General features: G+C 38.5%; 1 long non-coding RNA gene across 1 annotated transcript; it reads right to left on the reverse strand.

Annotated features, from left to right (window-relative positions):
• Positions 1-53: 53 nt before the first annotated feature.
• Positions 54-10,233, reverse strand: LOC138826663 (uncharacterized). The gene is made up of 4 exons (XR_011371801.1): positions 10,029-10,233; positions 8,427-8,518; positions 630-764; positions 54-112 (listed from the first exon to the last, which is right to left on the reverse strand). It is a non-coding gene; the product is annotated as an uncharacterized lncRNA (long non-coding RNA).
• Between the last annotated feature and the right edge of the window lie 648 nt (positions 10,234-10,881).

The following is a 10,881-nucleotide window of genomic DNA, read 5'->3' on the forward strand; positions in this document are numbered from 1 at the left end:
GATGTTCTTGAAGTTCATCAAAGGGTAGCCCACTATGAGATTTCTTATCTGTTTCCATGGCTACCTCATTGGAGGTCATGAGCTCTTCTTTCTCCTTTGCCTCTCGTAAAACCTAAAAAGAGATGGAAGTATAGAAGCAGCAAATAATAGCTCAAGGGTAACTTTTAAGAGTGGAGAGAAGCAAAGCTGAGACAAGTTCCAGTATAGAGTGCTGCTCTTCATGCCTGGTATGGCAAATCAAATTCACTAAGGATCAGGAGCTGCATGGGAAAAAAAAGTAGCTAAACAAAATTTGATGCTTGACAGTATTACCCAAGGAGCCACATGCATTTCTAAAAGTGGTTTCAACATTAACCTAATAAGCAATCTTGATAGCGCTCAGGATTTTGCAATGCACTGACAGAGGCTACTGCAGAAAGAAAAGAGCTGGCCATTTGTATAAGCATTAGAGCTCTAACTGCACATCCAGCCCATAAAAATGCCTTCATTTTATAATGCATTGAAAATTCTTTGCAAGGAAATACACTAACAAAATCTCAAGGTAACAAAGGGAAAAATTCAAATTAAAAAACAAAACAAAACACATGAACAACAGAAAACAGCAATCAAACCAGTAAAGGTAACAGTACCTGAGACAGTGTAGAATTCCAGTTCATCAGATCCTTGGTCATTTTAAATACAGGATCCCCTTCTGCTATTACATCTATTGTCTTCTTCACAATGAATTTGAAGGCATCTAAACCCCCACTAATAATGTCCTTTCCCTAGAAAGCAACATAAATGTCATTACTACAATACTGGGAAAACACATTTGCATGTTTTGTGGGGGTTTTGTGTCAGTCCAGGGGCTTAAAACTCAGGGCCTAGGTGATGTCTATGAGCTTTTTTTCTTCAAGGATAGTACTCTACCGCTTGCACAACAGCTCCACTTCCTGCTTTGTTTGCTGGTTAATTAGAGAGAAGAGTCTTACAGACATTCCTGCCTGGGCTGGCTTTGAACCACAATCCCCAGATCTCAACTTCCTCAGGGGCTAGGTTTACAAGCATGAGCCACCAGTGTCCAGCCATTTATATGTTTCAATTCTTTAAGAGTGACCTACAATACTAAGCACTGGGAAGAATGTGGAACAGTAAGGATAATACACACTGCATGTAGACACATAGTAGGTTCTCCTCTTTGGAAAACTGCTGGCCAGAATCTACTATAGCTACATATGTACAGTGGTTCATCAGAAGACATTTCAGGGCTGGGAATGTAGCCTAGTGGTACAATGCTTGCCTAGCATGCATGAAGCCCTAGGAACAATTTCTCAGTACAACATACATAGAAAAGGCAGGAAATTGCACTGTGGCTCAGGTGGTAGAGTGATAACCTTGTGCAAAAGAAGCTCAGGGACAGTTCCTGGGCCCTGAGTTCAAGCCTCAGTACTAGCCAAAAATAAATAAATAAATAACCAAAAATATTCAGAGCAGCAGTATTTGTAATAGCTATAACATGGAAACTATTTCAATCCTTAAAAACTGTGGAATAAATAAAATATAACATAGTGACAAAATGGAATACCACATCCAAAATGCAACATGGTCAAATGATACAAAAATGTTGTGAAAGAAGATAGATACAAAATGTACTATAAGTATGTAAAGTATAAAAGCAAACAAAGGTAATCTAAGATAAAAGTGAGGACTATAGTTATCTTCCTAGAAGGGGCATACTATCTCTTAAAGAATCTGAACAAGTTCACATTATGAAAATGAACTGTTTTAAATTTCAGTATTAAAATTAAGAAAAAAAATATAAAGCATAAATTTAAAGTATAACTAAGTATTTAATATATGCCTATAATGCCATTACTCCAGAGACTAAGGCATAAGTATTGTGAGTCTGAGGCCAGCCTAAGCTACATTCATATCCAGTTCAAGGATGCCAGGCTACACAGTGAAAAGAATGAAAAGAGAATCCAAAGACACAGTTTACGCCTGTAATCACAGCTGCTTACAAAGTAGAGGCAGAATTGTAGCCCAAAGCCAGCACAAGTAAAAGCCAGTGATTGGATCCAAAAACAAACTAGCTATTTCTGCTTTCTAGTTGCCATGGTATGATTGATTCTGCTTTGCCATGACCTTCCTGCCATTATGAACTGACATCTCTGAGAACAAAACTGCTCCCTGTAGATAGATAGATAGATAGATAGATAGATAGATAGATAGATAGATAGATAGATAGATAGATAGATAGATAGATAGATAGATAGAAAGAAAGAAAGAAAGAAAGATAGATAAATAGATAGATAGATAGATAGATAGATAGATAGATAGATAGATAGATAGATAGATAGATAGATAGATAGATAGATAGATAGATAGATAGATAGATAGATAGATAGATAGATAGACAGGCAGAAGAAAGGAATAAGGATGTGGCTCAAGTGGTACTTCATATTGCCAAAATAAATAAACAAAGGTTACAATAGCCAGGCAGTGGTGTCTGGTGACTCATGCCTGTAATCCTTCTCAGCTACTCTGAAGACTGAGATCTGAAGATCACAGTTCAAAGCCTTCCAGGCAGGAAAGTCCATGAGATACTTATTTCCAAATAACTTCTCAAAAAATTTAGGGAATAGCGCTGTGGCTTAAGTGGTAGAGTGATAGCTGCCTTAAGTACAGAAAGGGTCAGGGACAACACCCAAGTCCTGAGTTCAAGCCCCACAATTGGCAAAAGAAAAAAGTATTTATCTACACATAGTAAACATTTTTCTAAACAAGAGGAAACTATAGTCAGAAAGAGATCAATGGTTGGAAAATGCTGTGAACAGACAGAACGGTGTGGCTACAGACTGGCATGAAGGAACTCCCTTAGTAATGAAAATATTCTTATATCTCAGTGAGCCATACAAATACAGAAAATATTCTGTGTCTGTGTATCACAATATACTGTGACTATACAGTATAAACATAATTATTATTTCTCAACACAAAGTCATATTGCAAAAAAAACAGTTTTACTGTATGCAAATTATAGCTCAACTTTGTCCTAGAAGACTATGCTGATTCTTAGTAAGGGAATCAATATATATTACAAAGATGAGTATGTTTCAAAAATAATCAGTTCTCTTTTATCTTTAAAAATCATATAAGAGATCAACAAGTACACCAAGTAATTAAACTATATTATATCAAACACTCTATTATGGAGAGAACTTTTGCTTTCAAGTACTATAAATAAGCTGATATTACACTTGCCTTCCTATACAGCAACTAGAAAACCAGACAAAATATAAGAAAGAACTATTTTTAGACAATGGAAAAAAAGACAAAATAAAAGACTTTGGTCCAGGAGAAAAGAGAAACAAAGTCAACCCTACAGCTGGGCTTTCTGCCTAGAGAAAAGTTCCAAACCCCAACACACAGAGGAGATCCTAAAGACAACAGAACACTCACACACAATGTAAGTCAGGGAAAAGGCTGGCATCAGGGAAGGCTGAAGCAGCTATCATTTGAAAGTCAGAAAACTTCAGAGGATGCAGCTATATAAGTAAAATGTTTCAAGAAGCTACAGATGTGCCCATGTGTCTTTATCTGAATAATACACTGTTAAAAAACATTAGGTAACGCCACACAGTTGGAGAAGAACTAGTGTAAGTAGTAAGCAACACAATCCCCATAGCTCAAGCTATGCGGAAACATCTGGTTTTTAAACAATCAAGTGAACAGACTTCACTGAACACCTGAGGAATAAGAGTGAATTCAGAGGAATCAGGGCTCAGCAGTAAAGATTAACTAGTCCTTAAGATTGAAGGCTACACTAGACTCCCTATAATCAAGCCTAACAGAGAGAAGAAAGTGGTGACATTGTCCAAAAAACAAATCCTTTAAATAGGGATACAGGTGGATCCATAGCAAGAATGAGATGTACAAGTCGTTATGTGGAAAAACAAACTTTGAAACTTTGGGGGGAGGAGGAGAATTGGGTGGGGGAGGGTGGGGGAGGGAAGGGGAAACAAAGGAGGAGGCTACAATGCTTGATAAGAAATGTACTCATTATCTTGCCCACGTAATTGGAACACTTCTGTACAGCATTTTCACAATAAAAATTAAAAATAAAAAAAGGGTGAAGAAAAAATAAAGAAATGTACTCTTAGTTGGGTACCAGTGGCTCACACCTGTAATCCTAGCTACTCAGGAAGCTGAGATCTGAGGATTGTGGTTCAAAGCAAGCCCTGGTAGCAAAGTCTGTGAGACTCTTATCTCCAATAAACCATCAGAAAACTAGAAGTGGCATTGTGGCTCAAGTAGTAGAGCACTAACTAGCCTTGAGCTCTAGAGCTGAGAGGCAGTGCCCAGGCCCAGAGTTCATGTCCACGATTGATAAAAAAGAAATGTACTCTTTACCCAACTTATATAACTGTAACCCGTATCTTTTAGTAACAGTTAAAAAGTTTTGAAATATGAATCTGAATCCAGAAAGCAGGACTGGGCCACTGATGACTCACGCCTATGGTCCTAGGATCTCTGGGCTGAGATCTAAAGATCACAATGGAAAGCCACAAGGGCAGAAGAACCTGTGAGACTTTCATCTCCATTTATTTATCCAGCAAAAATCAGAGGCAGGGTTCATGTGCCAGCTGTGGGGGAGGAGGACAAGGTAGACTGTGAAGATGGGAGTTCAAACCCCAGTGCCAGAACATAAACATTAAAAAAGAAAGAGGCCTGAAACCGGTAACTCACACCTATAATCCTAGCTACTCAGGAGACTGAGATCTGAGGATCACCGTTCAAAGCTAGCCTGGGAAAGAAAGTCTGTGAGACACTTATCTCCAATAAACCACTCAGAAAACCGGAAGTGGCGCTGTGGCTCAAGAGCTAGAGTGCTAGCTTGAGCAGAAGGGTACAGGGACAGGGCCCACACCCAGAGATCAAGCCCCATGACAGACAAAAAAAAGTGGGGTGGAGGAAGAAAGGAAGCAAGGAAGCAAGCAAGCTAGCTAGCTAACTAGCTGGATGCCAGTGGTTCACACTTGGAACTCTAGTTATCCAGGAGGCTGAGATCTGAGCATCACAGTTTGAGGCCAGACCAGGCAAGGTAGTCTAGTCCAGGCAGATTTATCTCTCCAATTAATCACCAAAAAAAAAAAAGTAATTATCACAGAAGTATAGCTGTTGCTCAAGTAGTAGGGTGCTAGCCTTGAGCAAAAAGGTTCAGGGACAGCACCCAGGTCCTGCTTTTAACCCCCAGGAATAACACACACACACACACACACACACACACACACACACACACACACACACACGAAGCAGAAGACAACATCCTTAAAGGAACATGACAAAATTGCAAAAAAGATGACCGAGTGATTTCATTGGTATCTTTTACCTCAAACTTCTAAAAAGAACCATCTCTAGTATAATTTCCTTCACAGTGAAATTAATTTCTCTCCTTAGGAACTTTAGAAGATGGGAAAGGCTTTAGGATGAAAATGCCACCAATTCTATTCTGGTACACTTAATATTCAACTAAAATCTAAGTCCATAAAACTTCCACTGAGTAGTGGGAGTTCTCTACTCATGAGACATAAGTAAACACAACCTAAACTCTGCCCTCCATGCTAGCCTTCAAAGGTATAAAAAGGGTATATTCTCCCTATCTCTTTTCCTTAGATTTTCATATGCATGATCCATTAACTCTCCAAGTTTTTAAGACATTAATACTAGCCACTCTTCCCAGGGTTTTCCATGATTTTCATTCCCCTCTTAAAACATGGCTCTGAATGACAGATGTCCTTCAAGTGTTTATGAAGTCACTGCTGTTTACTATCCAAACATACTTCTAACTCCTGTTTTCTTTGCCCACTAAAAGCAACTCCTGATAAAAATTTCTGATAATGCTAACAATTTAATCTCCCAATATCTCAAAGCATCAGAGTTAGACATTAAACCATTCTAGTTGCTGGGGGCATGAGGAGAAATGAAACTTCCTGTCTCTGTAACTCCTGAATTTGAGCTTATCTGTTTGAGAATACCATACTTGCACTCACAGCATGATCTGACAACAATTACAAAATCATAAAGTAAACAACAAAGAAAACTGAAGGTACCAGGACCCTACGTTCACCAAAACAACATGCAATAGTCTATTTCTAGAGTCCTTTAGGGAGAAAAATAAACTCATTTTTTAAACACATAGTGTGTTAGTCAAAGCCAAAATAGCCTCACAGTAAATAGCCTCATCAGTAAGAACAGTGCCTCATATATGGAGTATTTTGCAGCCATGTCTACTGACATGGCTACTGACCCATGCACTATGGACCCAAAGGTATGTCAATCCAGTTCTCTCTTAGGTATACACAAGTAGTGATAGTGGAACCTGTTAGTCTCTGATGGGTATATACGCCAAAACATGATATAACTCTGAAGATGGAGAAAAACAGATAGAATAAATCTGCTTCCAGAGAAAAAAAGATAGAGATGAGCAAAGAGTATTAAATGAGAAACAATATGGGCTGTGAGAGATGAAGAAAACAAACTGGTCTTCAAAACTTTTCCATACGGCTTAGAAGTGCAGGTTTCCTTTTGATCAAGACAAACTTCGAAGAATAAATCTTGGCACAGACCAAAATGTTTTTAAAAGAGACCCAGAAACACAACAAATCAAAGAAAGGTTGGGCACATGGGATTACATGAAATTGCAGAACTTCTGCATGGCAAAGGACATAGCAAGAGCAATAGAAAGCCCACCGATTGGGAAAAGATTTTCACTAGCCATACAACGGACAAGGGTCACATATCTAAAATACAACTTGAACTCAAAAAAATTTAATTTCCCAACAACAAATCCTCAAAGAAACAACTGCCCAATAAATAAGTGGCTAAAGACTTAAAGAGAAACTTCTCTGAAGAGGAAAGAAGGATGGCCAATGGACACATGAAGAAATGCTCAACCTCCCCAGCCATAAAAGAAATGCAAATCAAAACAACATTGTGATACCACCTAACCCTTGTTAGAATGGCTAGAATCAAGAACTCTTATAACAACAGATGTTGGAGGGGATGTGGACAGAAGGGAGCTCTTCTGAATTGTTGGTGGGAGTATAAACTTGTTCAACCACTTTGGAATGTAGTATGGAGGTTCCTCAAAAGAGTCTACATAGAGTTTCCCTATGACCCAGCAATCCCTCTTTTGGGCATTTACCCAAGCGATCACAAAGAAGACCATGCTAAAGCTACAAGCACGACTATGTATACTGCAGCATAATTTACCATAGCTAAGATATGGAACCAACCCAGATGCCCCTCAGTAGATGAATGGATCAAGAAAATGTGGCATATATACACAATGGAATTCGATGCCTCCATCAGAAAGAATGACATTGCCCCATTTGTTATGAAATGGAGAGTTGGACAAAATTATATGAAGTGAAGTAAGCCAGGCCCAAATAAACATAGGTCCCATGATTTCCCTTATTTGCAATAACTAGTATATGTCTAAGACAAGCAGAAACGGTAAGAAAAGTTGATGGTAGGTGAAATGATCCCCAAGATAAGGACACAAATGTTTCTTTTTTCTTTCATACAATTGTTTCTAACATATTTATAAGATGATTTCTTTGTTGCTTTGTATGTCCCTCCCCCACGGTATAACCCCTGTTTTCACTGTATTTGATGTTGGTATAATTTGTGGAGGGGAAGGAAAAAAAACAAATATTTTAAATAGGGATACAGTTGGACCTATTGCAACAATGTCAAAAAACGAACTTTACAACTTTGGCACGGTGTGTGTGGGGTGGTGATGGAAGTGGGGGGAACGGGAAATGGGAAGGGATGGGAAGGGGTAACAAAGGAGGAGGCAATAATGCTTGATAAGAAATGTACTCATTACCTTGTCCATGTAATTGTAACACCTCTGTATGGTATTTTCACTATATATATATATAAACCCTCACCTTCATAAAAACCCAAATGCAAAAAAAAAGAGAGAGAAAAGGCTAGAATGTACCTCAGCTCAATGGCAAAACACTTGCCTAGCAATTGCAACATCCTGGGTTCAATGCCTAGTATCAAAAAACAAAAGGTAGAAAATCAAACAAACAAAAAACAAAAGGCAAAAAAAATAGCCCTAAATAAACAAAAATCTTTTTTGGTCCTGTCAGTTTTAAATTCAGCCAACCGTGGTTGCCATATAAAGTGCTAAGTAATTCTTATATTCAGCATATATGGCAATATAATTTTATTATACAGCAGTCCTTGAAATTACTTCAGATGCAGAGTAGAGAGATATGAACAGTTACAAGACACAGATCTCTAACTGGCAGCTGGATTCACAAGGCAACCCACCACAGCTGTAGGATGTCCCCATGTCCTTAATATCAAAAATGCACAAGCTAGCTACTGAATCCAAAGTATCCTAGGACTTAAATTTTCTCTATACTGACCTTCAGCAGCTTGACTTCAGCTGAAATCTCACTGGGACTAGGGATCCCAAGGGAAGACTCTGTTGTTTCAATGATGTTTGAAGTATCTTGTCCTAGAGAAAAATTAAATTTGTTGCTCTTTATTACCCAAACTTACCAAGCTAAATTCTAAAAACGAAATATCAAAGTGTGTATATCTAAAATCATGAATGCTATAAGACAGGTTATTTTTAACAATTGGGGTAATTATTCCTTGAAAATATCTCCTTAGTATAACATTTTTTAAACAAAACCCTGATATATCATCATTAAAGAACAGACATTTATAGCAATTCCTAGACTTCATTCTAATAAGAAAATGCTACCAATTCTACTAGCAGTGTCTATCATCTCATGATTATTTTTCTTCAAACAATAAACCCTTGAACAAATGTGGAAGGAGAATTATTAACTAAGTCCTTTGTAACACAAATCTGTAAAACGCACACAGACAGTAATGAAATGACTGATGATTTTACCCACTGTGGCCACTGTAGCTGAGGCTGAGGAGAGCAAGGACTTGCCCCCGGGGCCCCAATATTTCCATCTGGCCTGGGGTATATCTTTGGAAAGTTTCCTATTGTCCCAGTAAATGGGGGGGGGGAAGACACAAGAAAGTGTGAAAAATTATTGAGCCAGAGTACAATATACATAAGTTATCTAAGTATTAGCTAAAGTATGGGAACCTAATAATATTTGCTTAATGCATTGCTTGACTGATAGACAGTTGTCTGTGTTTATTATGTAGGCACCATGCAGCAAAGGAAATTACTGCTGATGGCATTTATAGAACTGAAAAACTATTATTTATGGTTGTAAAAATAAGAAAAGAAATGTAAACCTAAATTAGCATTGAGCTTGAATCTGTCTTTTTTATTGTGAAAATACTGTACAGAGGGTTTACAATTATATGGGCAAGATAATGAGTACATTTCTTATCAAGCATTTAGCCGCCTCCTTTGTTTCCCCTTCCCATCCCTTCCCATCCTTCCCCCCGCCCCCCCACCCAGTTTTCCCTGACCCCCCACCAAAGTTGTAAAGTTCGTTTTCGACATAATGACTTGTACATCTCATTGTTGCAATGGGTCCACCTGTATCCCTATTTAAATGATTTGTTTTTCTCATTGTACCAGGGCTTCACACATTTGGCTTGCTTGCTCATGGCTGGCACTCTACCACTTGAGCCATACCTCTAGTGTAGCACTTTGCTGGCATTTAGTTGGAGATGGAATCTGCATTCATCTGGACCTAAGCATCCTCAGTAGCTAAGATTACAGGTGTGAGCCAGGGGTACCTGGTAAACTCTAATATTTTTAAATCCCAATATTTTAATAGAGATTCTAGCTGGGCACCAGTGGCTCACGCCTGTAATCCTAGCTACTCAGGAGGCTGAGATCTGAGGATCACGGTTTAATGCCAGCCAGGGCAGGAAAGTCCATGAGACTCTTACCTCCACTAAACCATTAGTGGTACTGTGGCTCAAGTGGTAGAGTGCTCACCTTGAGCTGAAGAACACAGAGATAGTGCCCAAGCCCAGAACTCAAGCCCCACAACCCACAAAAAAAAATAGAGATTCTGTGATACCTGAAAAGGGAGAACTTCTGAAGTCTCAGGGTCCCTGGAAGACCCAACTTCTGGTTTTTTCAACTGGACACTACAGCTTCCATTAAGTCTCTTGATTGGTATGTTGGTCAACAGATTCAGTATTCTTCACAGACTCAGAATTCTCCACTGACTTACAGTTTCTTTCTTCAATGATAGGACTTGCTTCAGTTATCAGTGGAGTCTCAGGATCATCTTTATCAGAAAGTCCAAGGGAAAAAGTGATTGAGGTCAGCTTTTTTTTAGTATAAATTATTTGTCTAAATCTTTTGACACTTTCACAGAGTCACAGGCAGGAACATTAGTAAATTAATACAGACAAGATCCCACAGATCTTCCCCCAGGTTCTCCTAGTAACAGCTTTCATAACTGAAGCATAATTCATTGTGGCAGAATCCACCAATCTTCAGCTTTCAACATATTTCAACTGAAATTCTGTCACTTAAAGAAGTATAGATGGAATTACATAGCATGTCACTTGTTAAGAATTTTTACACAGCATTTAAGTCCCTCCAGACCCACTTGTATTAAGATTTTTTTTTACTGTTTCTGAATAGTCCATGGTATAAATGTACTTTGGGACTATCACAGAAATAAAATGATTCAGAAAGCTTATGTACAGGTGTTTATGGGAATGAAAGCTTTCTCTGGGAAAAATGCCTGCTCAGTTAAATTTTAAATGTTACTGTTAGGCTGGGCATGTACCTGAGTAGTAGCCTAGCATGCATGAAGCCCTTTGTTTGATTACTCAGTACCACATGCACAGAAACTGGCACTGTGGGTCAAGTGGTAGAGCGCTAGCCTTGAGCTAAAAAGAAGCTCACGGATAGTGCCA

This window comes from Dipodomys merriami, unplaced genomic scaffold (assembly GCF_024711535.1).
Source record: "Dipodomys merriami isolate MVZ:Mamm:240054 unplaced genomic scaffold, mDipMer1.0.p SCAF_1469, whole genome shotgun sequence".
Classification (NCBI taxonomy): Eukaryota; Metazoa; Chordata; class Mammalia; order Rodentia; family Heteromyidae; genus Dipodomys; species Dipodomys merriami.